A 15,863-nucleotide genomic window follows, 5' to 3' on the forward strand; every position below is an offset into this window, starting at 1 on the left:
CCTCACAACACCGCTCCCGGATGGGCTCGAGCCACCAACCTTTCGGTTAACAGCCGAACGCACTAACCTTTGCGCCACGGAAGCCCAAAAATTAAATGGTCGTCAGGTATTGTGGAAAAACTTTGACTTTTTACCTCACATCTGAGACCTCACAACACCGCTCCCGGATGGGCTCGAACCACCAAACTTTCGGTTAAGAGCCGAACGCGCTAACCATTGAGCCACGGAAGCTCTGAAATTAAATGGTCGTCAGGTATTGTGGAAAAACTTTGACTTTTTACGTAATATCTGAGACCTCATAGCACCGCTCTCGGGTGTGCTTGAACCACCAACCTTTCCGTTAACAGCCGAAGGCGCTAACCATTGCGCCACGGAAGCCCAAAAATTAAATGTTCACAGGTATTGTGGAAAAACTCGGACTTTTTACGTTACATTTCAGACCTCACAACACCGCTCCCGGATAGGCTCGAACCACCAACCTTTCGGTTAACAGCCGAACGCGCTAACCATTGCGCCACGGAAGCCCAAAAATTAAATGTTCACAGGTATTGCGGAAAAACTCTGACTTTTTACGTTACATCTGAGACCTCACAAAACGCTCCCGGATGGGCTCGAACCACCAAACTTTCGGTTAAAAGCCGAACGCGCTAACCATTGCGCTACGGTAGCCCAGAAATTAAATGATCGTCAGGTATTGTGGAAAAACCTTGACTTATTACGTCACATCTGAGACCTCACAACACCGCTCCCGGGTGGGCTCGAACCACCAACTTTTTGAATGACAGCTGAGCGCGCTAACCCTTGCGCCACCGAAGCCCAAAATTTAAATGGTCGTCAGGTATTTCGGAAAAACTTTGACTTTTTACGTCACATCTGAGACCTCACAACAACGCTCCTGAGTGGGCTAGAACCACCAACCTTTTGAATAACAGCTAAGAGCGCTAACCATTTCGCCACGGAAGCCCAAAAAATACATTGTCGTCAGGTATTGTGGAAAAAACTTGACTTTTTACGTTACTTCTGAGATATCACATAACGCTCCCGGATGGGCTCGAACCACCAACCTTTCTGTTAACAGCCGAACGCGCTAACCATTGAGCCACGGAAGCTCAGAAATTAAATGGTTGTCAGGTATTGTGGAAAAGTTATGACTTTATACGCTACATCTGAGACCCCACAACACCTCTCCCGGGTGGGCTCGAACCACCAACCTTTCGGTTAACAGCTGAAAGCGCTAACCATTGCGCCACGGAAGCCCAAAAATTAAATGTTCGTCAGGTATTGCGGAAAAACTCTGACATTTTACGTTACATCTGAGACGTCACGACACCGCTCCCGGGAGGGCTCAAACCACCAGTCCTTTGAATAGCAGCTGAACGCGCTAACCTTTGCGCCACGGAAGCCCAAAAATTAAATGGTCGTCAGGTATTGTGGAAAAACCTTGACTTTTTACTTCACATCTGAGACGTCACAACACCGCTCCCGGATGGGCTCGAACCACCAACCTATTCGTTAACAGCCGAACGTGCTAACCATTGAGCCACGGAAGCTCAGAAATTAAATGGTTGTCAGGTATTGTGGAAAAGTTATGACTTTTTACGCTACATCTGAGACCCCACAACACCTCTCCCGGGTGGGCTCGAACCACCAACCTTTCGATTAATAGCTGAACGTGCTAACCATTGCGCCACGGAAGCCCAAATATTAAATGTTCGTCAGGTATTGTGGAAAAATCTGACATTTTACGTTACATCTGAGACGTCACAACACCGCTCCCGGGAGGGCTCAAAACACCAGTCTTTTGAATAGCAGCAGAACGCGCTAACCATTGCGCCACGGAAGCCAAAAAAATTAAATGGTCGTCAGGTATTGAGGAAAAACCTTGACTTTTTACGTAACATCTGAGACCTCACAACACCGCTCCCGGATGGGCTCGAGCCACCAACCTTTCGGTTAACAGCCGAACGCACTAACCTTTGCGCCACGGAAGCCCAAAAATTAAATGGTCGTCAGGTATTGTGGAAAAACTTTGACTTTTTACCTCACATCTGAGACCTCACAACACCGCTCCCGGATGGGCTCGAACCACCAAACTTTCGGTTAAGAGCCGAACGCGCTAACCATTGAGCCACGGAAGCTCTGAAATTAAATGGTCGTCAGGTATTGTGGAAAAACTTTGATTTTTTACGTAATATCTGAGACCTCATAGCACCGCTCTCGGGTGTGCTTGAACCACCAACCTTTCCGTTAACAGCCGAAGGCGCTAACCATTGCGCCACGGAAGCCCAAAAATTAAATGTTCACAGGTATTGTGGAAAAACTCGGACTTTTTACGTTACATTTCAGACCTCACAACACCGCTCCCGGATAGGCTCGAACCACCAACCTTTCGGTTAACAGCCGAACGCGCTAACCATTGCGCCACGGAAGCCCAAAAATTAAATGTTCACAGGTATTGCGGAAAAACTCTGACTTTTTACGTTACATCTGAGACCTCACAAAACGCTCCCGGATGGGCTCGAACCACCAAACTTTCGGTTAAAAGCCGAACGCGCTAACCATTGCGCTACGGTAGCCCAGAAATTAAATGATCGTCAGGTATTGTGGAAAAACCTTGACTTATTACGTCACATCTGAGACCTCACAACACCGCTCCCGGGTGGGCTCGAACCACCAACTTTTTGAATGACAGCTGAGCGCGCTAACCCTTGCGCCACCGAAGCCCAAAATTTAAATGGTCGTCAGGTATTTCGGAAAAACTTTGACTTTTTACGTCACATCTGAGACCTCACAACAACGCTCCTGAGTGGGCTAGAACCACCAACCTTTTGAATAACAGCTAAGAGCGCTAACCATTTCGCCACGGAAGCCCAAAAAATACATTGTCGTCAGGTATTGTGGAAAAAACTTGACTTTTTACGTTACTTCTGAGAGATCACATAACGCTCCCGGATGGGCTCGAACCACCAACCTTTCTGTTAACAGCCGAACGCGCTAACCATTGAGCCACGGAAGCTCAGAAATTAAATGGTTGTCAGGTATTGTGGAAATGTTATGACTTTATACGCTACATCTGAGACCCCACAACACCTCTCCCGGGTGGGCTCGAACCACCAACCTTTCGGTTAACAGCTGAAAGCGCTAACCATTGCGCCACGGAAGCCCAAAAATTAAATGTTCGTCAGGTATTGCGGAAAAACTCTGACATTTTACGTTACATCTGAGACGTCACGACACCGCTCCCGGGAGGGCTCAAACCACCAGTCCTTTGAATAGCAGCTGAACGCGCTAACCTTTGCGCCACGGAAGCCCAAAAATTAAATGGTCGTCAGGTATTGTGGAAAAACCTTGACTTTTTACTTCACATCTGAGACGTCACAACACCGCTCCCGGATGGGCTCGAACCACCAACCTATTCGTTAACAGCCGAACGTGCTAACCATTGAGCCACGGAAGCTCAGAAATTAAATGGTTGTCAGGTATTGTGGAAAAGTTATGACTTTTTACGCTACATCTGAGACCCCACAACACCTCTCCCGGGTGGGCTCGAACCACCAACCTTTCGATTAATAGCTGAACGTGCTAACCATTGCGCCACGGAAGCCCAAAAATTAAATGTTCGTCAGGTATTGTGGAAAAATCTGACATTTTACGTTACATCTGAGACGTCACAACACCGCTCCCGGGAGGGCTCAAAACACCAGTCTTTTGAATAGCAGCAGAACGCGCTAACCATTGCGCCACGGAAGCCAAAAAAATTAAATGGTCGTCAGTTATTGTGGAAAAACCTTCACTTTTTACTTCACATCTGAGACGTCACAACACCGCTCCCGGACGGGCTCGAACCACCAACCTATTCGTTAACAGCCGAACGCGCTAACCATTGATCCACGGAAGCTCAGAAATTAAATGGTTGTCAGGTATTGTGGAAAAGTTATGACTTTTTACGCTACATCTGAGACCCCACAACACCTCTCCCGGGTGGGCTCGAACCACCAACCTTTCGATTAATAGCTGAACGTGCTAACCATTGCGCCACGGAAGCCCAAATATTAAATGTTCGTCAGGTATTGTGGAAAAATCTGACATTTTACGTTACATCTGAGACGTCACAACACCGCTCCCGGGAGGGCTCAAAACACCAGTCTTTTGAATAGCAGCAGAACGCGCTAACCATTGCGCCACGGAAGCCAAAAAAATTAAATGGTCGTCAGGTATTGAGGAAAAACCTTGACTTTTTACGTAACATCTGAGACCTCACAACACCGCTCCCGGATGGGCTCGAGCCACCAACCTTTCGGTTAACAGCCGAACGCACTAACCTTTGCGCCACGGAAGCCCAAAAATTAAATGGTCGTCAGGTATTGTGGAAAAACTTTGACTTTTTACCTCACATCTGAGACCTCACAACACCGCTCCCGGATGGGCTCGAACCACCAAACTTTCGGTTAAGAGCCGAACGCGCTAACCATTGAGCCACGGAAGCTCTGAAATTAAATGGTCGTCAGGTATTGTGCAAAAACTTTGACTTTTTACGTAATATCTGAGACCTCATAGCACCGCTCTCGGGTGTGCTTGAACCACCAACCTTTCCGTTAACAGCCGAAGGCGCTAACCATTGCGCCACGGAAGCCCAAAAATTAAATGTTCACAGGTATTGTGGAAAAACTCGGACTTTTTACGTTACATTTCAGACCTCACAACACCGCTCCCGGATAGGCTCGAACCACCAACCTTTCGGTTAACAGCCGAACGCGCTAACCATTGCGCCACGGAAGCCCAAAAATTAAATGTTCACAGGTATTGCGGAAAAACTCTGACTTTTTACGTTACATCTGAGACCTCGCAAAACGCTCCCGGATGGGCTCGAACCACCAAACTTTCGGTTAAAAGCCGAACGCGCTAACCATTGCGCCACGGTAGCCCAGAAATTAAATGATCGTCAGGTATTGTGGAAAAACCTTGACTTATTACGTCACATCTGAGACCTCACAACACCGCTCCCGGGTGGGCTCGAACCACCAACTTTTTGAATGACAGCTGAGCGCGCTAACCCTTGCGCCACCGAAGCCCAAAATTTAAATGGTCGTCAGGTATTTCGGAAAAACTTTGACTTTTTACGTCACATCTGAGACCTCACAACAACGCTCCTGAGTGGGCTAGAACCACCAACCTTTTGAATAACAGCTAAGAGCGCTAACCATTTCGCCACGGAAGCCCAAAAAATACATTGTCGTCAGGTATTGTGGAAAAAACTTGACTTTTTACGTTACTTCTGAGAGATCACATAACGCTCCCGGATGGGCTCGAACCACCAACCTTTCTGTTAACAGCCGAACGCGCTAACCATTGAGCCACGGAAGCTCAGAAATTAAATGGTTGTCAGGTATTGTGGAAAAGTTATGACTTTATACGCTACATCTGAGACCCCACAACACCTCTCCCGGGTGGGCTCGAACCACCAACCTTTCGGTTAACAGCTGAAGGCGCTAACCATTGCGCCACGGAAGCCCAAAAATTAAATGTTCGTCAGGTATTGCGGAAAAACTCTGACATTTTACGTTACATCTGAGACGTCACGACACCGCTCCCGGGAGGGCTCAAACCACCAGTCCTTTGAATAGCAGCTGAACGCGCTAACCTTTGCGCCACGGAAGCCCAAAAATTAAATGGTCGTCAGGTATTGTGGAAAAACCTTGACTTTTTACTTCACATCTGAGACATCACAACACCGCTCCCGGATGGGCTCGAACCACCAACCTATTCGTTAACAGCCGAACGTGCTAACCATTGAGCCACGGAAGCTCAGAAATTAAATGGTTGTCAGGTATTGTGGAAAAGTTATGACTTTTTACGCTACATCTGAGACCCCACAACACCTCTCCCGGGTGGGCTCGAACCACCAACCTTTCGATTAATAGCTGAACGTGCTAACCATTGCGCCACGGAAGCCCAAAAATTAAATGTTCGTCAGGTATTGTGGAAAAATCTGACATTTTACGTTACATCTGAGACGTCACAACACCGCTCCCGGGAGGGCTCAAAACACCAGTCTTTTGAATAGCAGCAGAACGCGCTAACCATTGCGCCACGGAAGCCAAAAAAATTAAATGGTCGTCAGTTATTGTGGAAAAACCTTCACTTTTTACTTCACATCTGAGACGTCACAACACCGCTCCCGGACGGGCTCGAACCACCAACCTATTCGTTAACAGCCGAACGCGCTAACCATTGATCCACGGAAGCTCAGAAACTAAATGGTTGTCAGGTATTGTGGAAAAGTTACGACTTTTTACGCTACATCTGAGACCCCCCAACACCTCTCCCGGGTGGGCTCGAACCACCAACCTTTTGATTAACAGCTGAACGTGCTAACCATTGCGCCACGGAAGCCCAAAAATTAAATGTTCGTCAGGTATTGTGGAAAAACTCAGACATTTTACGCTATATCTGAGACGTCACAACACCGCTCCCGGGAGGGCTCAAACCACCAGTCTTTTGAAAAGCAGCTGAACGCGCTAACCATTGCTCCACGGAAGCCCAAAAATTAAATGGTCGTCAGGTATTGTGGAAAAACCTTGACTTTTTACTTCACATCTGAGACCCTACAACACCTCTCCAGGATTGGCTCGAACCATCAACCTATTCGTTAACAGCCAAACGCGCTAACCATTGAGCCACGGAAGCTCAGAAATTAAATGGTTGTCAGGAATTGTGGAAAAGTTATGACTTTTTACGCTACATCTGAGACCCAACAACACCTCTCCCGGGTGGGCTCGAACCACCAACCTTTCGGTTAACAGCTGAAAGCGCTAAACATTGCGCCACGGAAGCCCAAAAACTAAATGTTCGTCAGGTATTGTAGAAAAACTCTGACATTTTACGTTACATCTGAGACGTCACGACACCGCTCCCGGGAGGGCTCAAACCACCAGTCTTTTGAATAGCAGCTGAACGCGCTAACTATTGCGCCACGGAAGCCCAAAAATTAAATGGTCGTCAGGTTTTGTGGAAAAAACTTAACTATTTACTTCACATCTGAGACGTCACAACACCGCTCCCGGATGGGCTCGAACCACCAACCTATTCGTTAACTGCCGAACGCGCTAACCATTGAGCCACGGAAGCTCAGAAATTAAATGGTTGTCAGGTATTGTTGAAAAGTTATGACTTTTTACGCTACATCTGAGACCCCACAATTCCTCTCCCGGGTGGGCACGAACCACCAACCTTTCGATTAACAGCTGAACGTGCTAACCATTGCGCCACGGAAACCCAAAAATTATATGTTCGTCAGGTATTGTGGAAAAACTCTGACATTTTACGTTACATCTGAGACGTCACAACACCGCTCCCGGGAGGGTTCAAAACACCAGCCTTTTGAATAGCAGCTGAACGCGCTAACCATTGCGCCACGGAAGCCCAAAAATTAAATGGTCGTCAGGTATTGTGGAAAAACCTTGACTTATTACGTCACATCTGAGACCTCACAACACCGCTCCCGGGTGGGCTCGAACCACCAACTTTTTGAATGACAGCTGAGCGCGCTAACCCTTGCGCCACCGAACCCCAAAATTTAAATGGTCGTCAGGTATTTCGGAAAAACTTTGACTTTTTACGTCACATCTGAGACCTCACAACAACGGTCCTGAGTGGGCTAGAACCACCAACCTTTTGAATAACAGCTAAGAGCGCTAACCATTTCGCCACGGAAGCCCAAAAATTAAATGGTTGTCAGGTATTGTGGAAAAGTTATGACTTTATACGCTACATCTGAGACCCCACAACACCTCTTCCGGGTGGGCTCGAACCACCAACCTTTCGGTTAACAGCTGAATGCGCTAACCATTGCGCCACGGAAGCCCAAAAATTAAATGTTCGTCAGGTATTGTGGAAAAACTCTGACATTTTACGTTACATCTGAGACGTCACGACACCGCTCCCGGGAGGGCTCAAACCACCAGTCTTTTGAATAGCAGCTGAACGTGCTAACCTTTGCGCCACGGAAGCCCAAAAATTAAATGGTCGTCAGGTATTGTGGAAAAACCTTGACTTTTTACTTCACATCTGAGACGTCACAACACCGCTCCCGGATGGGCTCGAACCACCAACCTATTCGTTAACAGCCGAACGTGCTAACCATTGAGCCACGGAAGCTCAAAAATTAAATGGTTGTCAGGTATTGTGGAAAAGTTATGACTTTTTACGCTACATCTGAGACCCCACAACACCTCTCCCGGGTGGGCTCGAACCACCAACCTTTCGATTAATAGCTGAACGTGCTAACCATTGCGCCACGGAAGCCCAAAAATTAAATGTTCGTCAGGTATTGTGGAAAAATCTGACATTTTACGTTACATCTGAGACGTCACAACACCGCTCCCGGGAGGGCTCAAAACACCAGTCTTTTGAATAGCAGCAGAACGCGCTAACCATTGCGCCACGGAAGCCAAAAAAATTAAATGGTCGTCAGGTATTGTGGAAAAACCTTCACTTTTTACTTCACATCTGAGACGTCACATCACCGCTCCCGGACGGTCTCGAACCACCAACCTATTCGTTAACAGCCGAACGCGCTAACCATTGATCCACGGAAGCTCAGAAACTAAATGGTTGTCAGGTATTGTGGAAAAGTTACGACTTTTTACGCTACATCTGAGACCCCCCAACACCTCTCCCGGGTGGGCTCGAACCACCAACCTTTTGATTAACAGCTGAACGTGCTAACCATTGCGCCACGGAAGCCCAAAAATTAAATGTTCGTCAGGTATTGTGGAAAAACTCAGACATTTTACGCTACATCTGAGACGTCACAACACCGCTCCCGGGAGGGCTCAAACCACCAGTCTTTTGAAAAGCAGCTGAACGCGCTAACCATTGCTCCACGGAAGCCCAAAAATTAAATGGTCGTCAGGTATTGTGGAAAAACCTTGACTTTTTACTTCACATCTGAGACCCTACAACACCTCTCCAGGATTGGCTCGAACCACCAACCTATTCGTTAACAGCCAAACGCGCTAACCATTGAGCCACGGAAGCTCAGAAATTAAATGGTTGTCAGGAATTGTGGAAAAGTTATGACTTTTTACGCTACATCTGAGACCCCACAACACCTCTCCCGGGTGGGCTCGAACCACCAACCTTTCGGTTAACAGTTGAAAGCGCTAACCATTGCGCCACGGAAGCCCAAAAGCTAAATGTTCGTCAGGTATTGTAGAAAAACTCTGACATTTTACGTTACATCTGAGACGTCATGACACCGCTCCCGGGAGGGCTCAAACCACCAGTCTTTTGAATAGCAGCTGAACGCGCTAACTATTGCGCCACGGAAGCCCAAAAATTAAATGGTCGTCAGGTTTTGTGGAAAAAACTTGACTATTTACTTCACATCTGAGACGTCACAACACCGCTCCCGGATGGGCTCGAACCACCAACCTATTCGTTAACAGCCGAACGCGCTAACCATTGAGCCAAGGAAGCTCAGAAAATAAATGGTTGTCAGGTATTGTGGAAAAGTTATGACTTTTTACGCTACATCTGAGACCCCACAACACCTCTCCCGGGTGGGCTCGAACCACCAACCATTCGATTAACAGCTGAACGTGCTAACCATTGCGCCACGGAAACCCAAAAATTAAATGTTCGTCAGGTATTGTGGAAAAACTCTGACATTTTACGTTACATCTGAGACGTCACAACACCGCTCCCGGGAGGGTTCAAAACACCAGTCTTTTGAATAGCAGCTGAACGCGCTAACCATTGCGCCACGGAAGCCCAAAAATTAAATGGTCGTCAGGTATTGTGGAAAAACCTTGACTTATTACTTCACATCTGAGACGTCACAACACCGCTCCCGGATTTGCTCGAACCACCAACCTATTCGTTAACAGCCGAATGCGCTAACCATCGAGCCTCGGAAGCTCAGAAATTAAATGGTTGTCAGGTATTGTGGAAAAGTTATGACTTTTTACGCTACATCTGAGACCCCACAACACCTCTCCCGGGTGGGCTCGAACCACCAACCTTTCGATTAACAGCTGAACGTGCTAACCATTGCGCCACGGAAGCCCAAAAATTAAATGTTCGTCAGGTATTGTGGAAAAACTCTGACATTTTACGTTACATCTGAGACGTCACAACACCGCTCCCGGGAGGGTTCAAAACACCAGTCTTTTGAATAGCAGCTGAACGCGCTAACCATTGCGCCACGGAAGCCCAAAAATTAAATGGTCGTCAGGTATTGTGGAAAAACCTTGACTTATTACTTCACATCTGAGACGTCACAACACCGCTCCCGGATTTGCTCGAACCACCAACCTATTCGTTAACAGCCGAATGCGCTAACCATTGAGCCTCGGAAGCTCAGAAATTAAATGGTTGTCAGGTATTGTGGAAAAGTTATGACTTTTTACGCTACATCTGAGACCCCACAACACCTCTCCCGGGTGGGCTCGAACCACCAACCTTTCGATTAACAGCTGAACGTGCTAACCATTGCGCCACGGAAGCCCAAAATTAAATGTTCGTCAGGTATTGTGGAAAAACTCAGACATTTTACGTTACATCTGAGACGTCACAACACCGCTCCCGGGAGGGCTCAAACCACCAGTCTTTTAAATAGCAGCTGAACGCGCTAACCATTGCTCCACGGAAGCCCAAAAATTAAATGGTCGTCAGGTATTGTGGAAAAACCTTGACTTTTTACTTCACATCTGAGACCCTACAACACCTGTCCAGGGTGGGCTCGAACCACCAACCTATTCGTTAACAGCCAAACGCGCTAACCATTGAGCCACGGAAGCTCAGAAACTAAATGGTTGTCAGGTATTGTGGAAAAGTTACGACTTTTTACGCTACATCTGAGACCCCACAACACCTCTCCCGGGTGGGCTCGAACCACCAACCTTTCGATTAACAGCTGAACGTGCTAACCATTGCGCCACGGAAGCCCAAAAATTAAATTTTCGTCAGGTATTGTGGAAAAACTCTGACATTTTACGTTACATCTGAGACGTCACAACACCACTCCCGGGAGGGCTCAAACCACCAGTCTTTTGAATAGCAGCTGAATGCGCTAACCATTGCGCCACGGAAGCCCAAAAATTAAATGGTCGTCAGGTATTGTGGAAAAACCTTGACTTTTTACTTCGCATCTGAGACCCTACAACACCTCTCCAGGGTGGGCTCGAACCACCAACCTATTCGTTAACAGCCAAAAGCGCTAACCATTGAGCCACGGAAGCTCAGAAATTAAATGGTTGTCAGGTATTGTGGAAAACTTATGACTTTTTACGCTACATCTGAGACCCCACAACAACTCTCCCGGGTGGGCTCGAAATACCAACCTTTCGTTTAATAGCTGAACGTGCTAACCATTGCGCCACGGAAGCCCAAAAATTAAATGTTCGTCAGGTATTGTGGAAAAACTCAGACATTTTACGTTACATCTGAGACGTCACAACACCGCTCCCGGGAGGGCTCAAAACACCAGTCTTTTGAATAGCAGCAGAACGCTCTAACCATTACGCCACGGAAGCCCAAAAATTAAATGGTCGTCAGGTATTGTGGAAAATCCTTGACTTTTTACTTCACATCTGAGACGTCACAACACCGCTCCCGGATGGGCTCGAACCACCAACCTATTCGTTAACAGCCGAACGCGCTAACCATTGATCCACGGAAGCTCAGAAATTAAATGGTTGTCAGGTATTGCGGAAAAGTTACGACTTTTTACGCTACATCTGAGACCCCACAACACCTCTCCCGGGTGGGCTCGAACCACCAACCTTTCGATTAACAGCTGAACGTGCTAACCATCGCGCCACGGAAGCCCAAAAATTAAATGTTCGTCAGGTATTGTGGAAAAACTCAGACATTTTACGTTACATCTGAGACGTCACAACACCGCTCCCGGGAGGGCTCAAAACACCAGTCTTTTGAATAGCAGCAGAACGCTCTAACCATTACGCCACGGAAGCCCAAAAATTAAATGGTCGTCAGGTATTGTGGAAAATCCTTGACTTTTTACTTCACATCTGAGACGTCACAACACCGCTCCCGGATGGGCTCGAACCACCAACCTATTCGTTAACAGCCGAACGCGCTAACCATTGATCCACGGAAGCTCAGAAATTAAATGGTTGTCAGGTATTGTGGAAAAGTTACGACTTTTTACGCTACATCTGAGACCCCACAACACCTCTCCCGGGTGGGCTCGAACCACCAACCTTTCGATTAACAGCTGAACGTGCTAACCATCGCGCCACGGAAGCCCAAAAATTAAATGTTCGTCAGGTATTGTGGAAAAACTCAGACATTTTACGTTACATCTGAGACGTCACAACACCGCTCCCGGGAGGGCTCAAAACACCAGTCTTTTAAATAGCAGCTGAACGCGCTAACCATTGCTCCACGTAAGCCCAAAAATTAAATGGTCGTCAGGTATTGTGGAAAAACCTTGACTTTTTACTTCACATCTGAGACCCTACAACACCTGTCCAGGGTGGGCTCGAACCAGCAACCTATTCGTTAACAGGCAAACGCGCTAACCATTGAGCCACGGAAGCTCAGAACTTAAATGGTTGTCAGGTATTGTGGAAAAGTTATGACTTTTTACGCTACATCTGAGACCCCACAACACCTCTCCCGGGTGGGCTCGAAATACCAACCTTTCGATTAATAGCTGAACGTGCTAACCATTGCGCCACGGAAGCCCAAAAATTAAATGTTCGTCAGGTATTGTGGAAAAACTCTGACATTTTACGTTATATCTGAGACGTCACAACACCGCTCCCGGGAGGGCTCAAACCACCAGTCTTTTGAATAGCAGCTGAACGCGCTAACCATTGCGCCACGGAAGCCCAAAAATCAAATGGTCGTCAGGTATTGTGCAAAAACCTTGACTTTTTACTTCACATCTGAGACCCTACAACACCTCTCCAGGGTGGGCTCGAACCACCAACATATTCGTTAACAGCCAAACGCGCTAACCATTGAGCCACGGAAGCTCAGAAATTAAATGGTTGTCAGGTATGGTGGAAAAGTTATGACTTTTTACGCTACATCTGAGACCCCACAACACCTCTCCCGGGTGGCTCGAACCACCAACCTTTCGATTAACACCTGAACGTGCTAACCATTGCGCCACGGAAGCCCAAAAATTAAATGTTCGTCAGGTATTGTGGAAAAACTCTGACATTTTACGTTACATCTGAGACGTCACGACACCGCTCCCGGGAGGGCTCAAACCACCAGTCTTTTGAATAGCAGCTGAACGCGCTAACCATTGCGCCACGGAAGCCCAAAAATTAAATGGTCGTCAGGTTTTGTGGAAAAAACTTGACTATTTACTTCACATCTGAGACGTCACAACACCGATCCCGGATGGGCTCGAACCACCAACCTATTCGTTAACAGCCGAACGCGCTAACCATTGAGCCAAGGAAGCTCAGAAATTAAATGGTTGTCAGGTATTGTGGAAAAGTTATGACTTTTTACGCTACATCTGAGACCCCACAACACCTCTCCCGGGTGGGCTCGAACCACCAACCATTCGATTAACAGCTGAACGTGCTAACCATTGCGCCACGGAAACCCAAAAATTAAATGTTCGTCAGGTATTGTGGAAAAACTCTGACATTTTACGTTACATCTGAGACGTCACAACACCGCTCCCGGGAGGGTTCAAAACACCAGTCTTTTGAATAGCAGCTGAACGCGCTAACCATTGCGCCACGGAAGCCCAAAAATTAAATGGTCGTCAGGTATTGTGGAAAAACCTTGACTTATTACTTCACATCTGAGACGTCACAACACCGCTCCCGGATTTGCTCGAACCACCAACCTATTCGTTAACAGCCGAATGCGCTAACCATTGAGCCTCGGAAGCTCAGAAATTAAATGGTTGTCAGGTATTGTGGAAAAGTTATGACTTTTTACGCTACATCTGAGACCCCACAACACCTCTCCCGGGTGGGCTCGAACCACCAACCTTTCGATTAACAGCTGAACGTGCTAACCATTGCGCCACGGAAGCCCAAAAATTAAATGTTCGTCAGGTATTGTGGAAAAACTCTGACATTTTACGTTACATCTGAGACGTCACGACACCGCTCCCGGGAGGGCTCAAACCACCAGTCTTTTGAATAGCAGCTGAACGCGCTAACTATTGCGCCACGGAAGCCCAAAAATTAAATGGTCGTCAGGTTTTGTGGAAAAAACTTGACTATTTACTTCACATCTGAGACGTCACAACACCGCTCCCGGATGGGCTCGAACCACCAACCTATTCGTTAACAGCCGAACGCGCTAACCATTGAGCCAAGGAAGCTCAGAAATTAAATGGTTGTCAGGTATTGTGGAAAAGTTATGACTTTTTACGCTACATCTGAGACCCCACAACACCTCTCCCGGGTGGGCTCGAACCACCAACCTTTCGATTAACAGCTGAACGTGCTAACCATTGCGCCACGGAAGCCCAAAAATTAAATGTTCGTCAGGTATTGTGGAAAAACTCTGACATTTTACGTTACATCTGAGACGTCACAACACCGCTCCCGGGAGGGTTCAAAACACCAGTCTTTTGAATAGCAGCTGAACGCGCTAACCATTGCGCCACGGAAGCCCAAAAATTAAATGGTCGTCAGGTATTGTGGAAAAACCTTGACTTATTACTTCACATCTGAGACGTCACAACACCGCTCCCGGATTTGCTCGAACCACCAACCTATTCGTTAACAGCCGAATGCGCTAACCATCGAGCCTCGGAAGCTCAGAAATTAAATGGTTGTCAGGTATTGTGGAAAAGTTATGACTTTTTACGCTACATCTGAGACCCCACAACACCTCTCCCGGGTGGGCTCGAACCACCAACCTTTCGATTAACAGCTGAACGTGCTAACCATTGCGCCACGGAAGCCCAAAAATTAAATGTTCGTCAGGTATTGTGGAAAAACTCTGACATTTTACGTTACATCTGAGACGTCACAACACCGCTCCCGGGAGGGTTCAAAACACCAGTCTTTTGAATAGCAGCTGAACGCGCTAACCATTGCGCCACGGAAGCCCAAAAATTAAATGGTCGTCAGGTATTGTGGAAAAACCTTGACTTATTACTTCACATCTGAGACGTCACAACACCGCTCCCGGATTTGCTCGAACCACCAACCTATTCGTTAACAGCCGAATGCGCTAACCATTGAGCCTCGGAAGCTCAGGAATTAAATGGTTGTCAGGTATTGTGGAAAAGTTATGACTTTTTACGCTACATCTGAGACCCCACAATTCCTCTCCCGGGTGGGCACGAACCACCAACCTTTCGATTAACAGCTGAACGTGCTAACCATTGCGCCACGGAAGCCCAAAAATTAAATGTTCGTCAGGTATTGTGGAAAAACTCAGACATTTTACGTTACATCTGAGACGTCACAACACCGCTCCCGGGAGGGCTCAAACCACCAGTCTTTTAAATAGCAGCTGAACGCGCTAACCATTGCTCCACGGAAGCCCAAAAATTAAATGGTCGTCAGGTATTGTGGAAAAACCTTGACTTTTTACTTCACATCTGAGACCCTACAACACCTGACCAGGGTGGGCTCGAACCACCAACCTATTCGTTGACAGCCAAACGCGCTAACCATTGAGCCACGGAAGCTCAGAAATTAAATGGTTGTCAGGTATTGTGGAAAAGTTACGACTTTTTACGCTACATCTGAGACCCCACAACACCTCTCCCGGGTGGGCTCGAACCACCAACCTTTCGATTAACAGCTGAACGTGCTAACCATTGCGCCACGGAAGCCCAAAAATTAAATTTTCGTCAGGTATTGTGGAAAAACTCTGACATTTTACGTTACATCTGAGAC

The 15,863-nt window shown here is 47.2% G+C and overlaps 3 non-coding genes across 3 annotated transcripts; all 3 read right to left on the reverse strand.

Moving 5' to 3' along the window:
* Window positions 1-158: 158 nt before the first annotated feature.
* Window positions 159-231, reverse strand: TRNAK-CUU (transfer RNA lysine (anticodon CUU)). Its single transcript has one exon. It is a non-coding gene; the product is annotated as a tRNA-Lys (tRNA).
* A 1,834-nt stretch (window positions 232-2,065) lies between these two features.
* Window positions 2,066-2,138, reverse strand: TRNAK-CUU (transfer RNA lysine (anticodon CUU)). Its single transcript has one exon. It is a non-coding gene; the product is annotated as a tRNA-Lys (tRNA).
* Window positions 2,139-4,413: 2,275 nt separating this feature from the next.
* TRNAK-CUU (transfer RNA lysine (anticodon CUU)) lies at window positions 4,414-4,486 on the reverse strand. The gene has a single exon. It is a non-coding gene; the product is annotated as a tRNA-Lys (tRNA).
* Window positions 4,487-15,863: the final 11,377 nt, after the last annotated feature.

This window comes from Phalangium opilio, unplaced genomic scaffold (assembly GCF_054372755.1).
Source record: "Phalangium opilio isolate 3A_F unplaced genomic scaffold, DU_Popi_V2 ptg001865l_1, whole genome shotgun sequence".
NCBI classification, from domain to species: Eukaryota; Metazoa; Arthropoda; class Arachnida; order Opiliones; family Phalangiidae; genus Phalangium; species Phalangium opilio.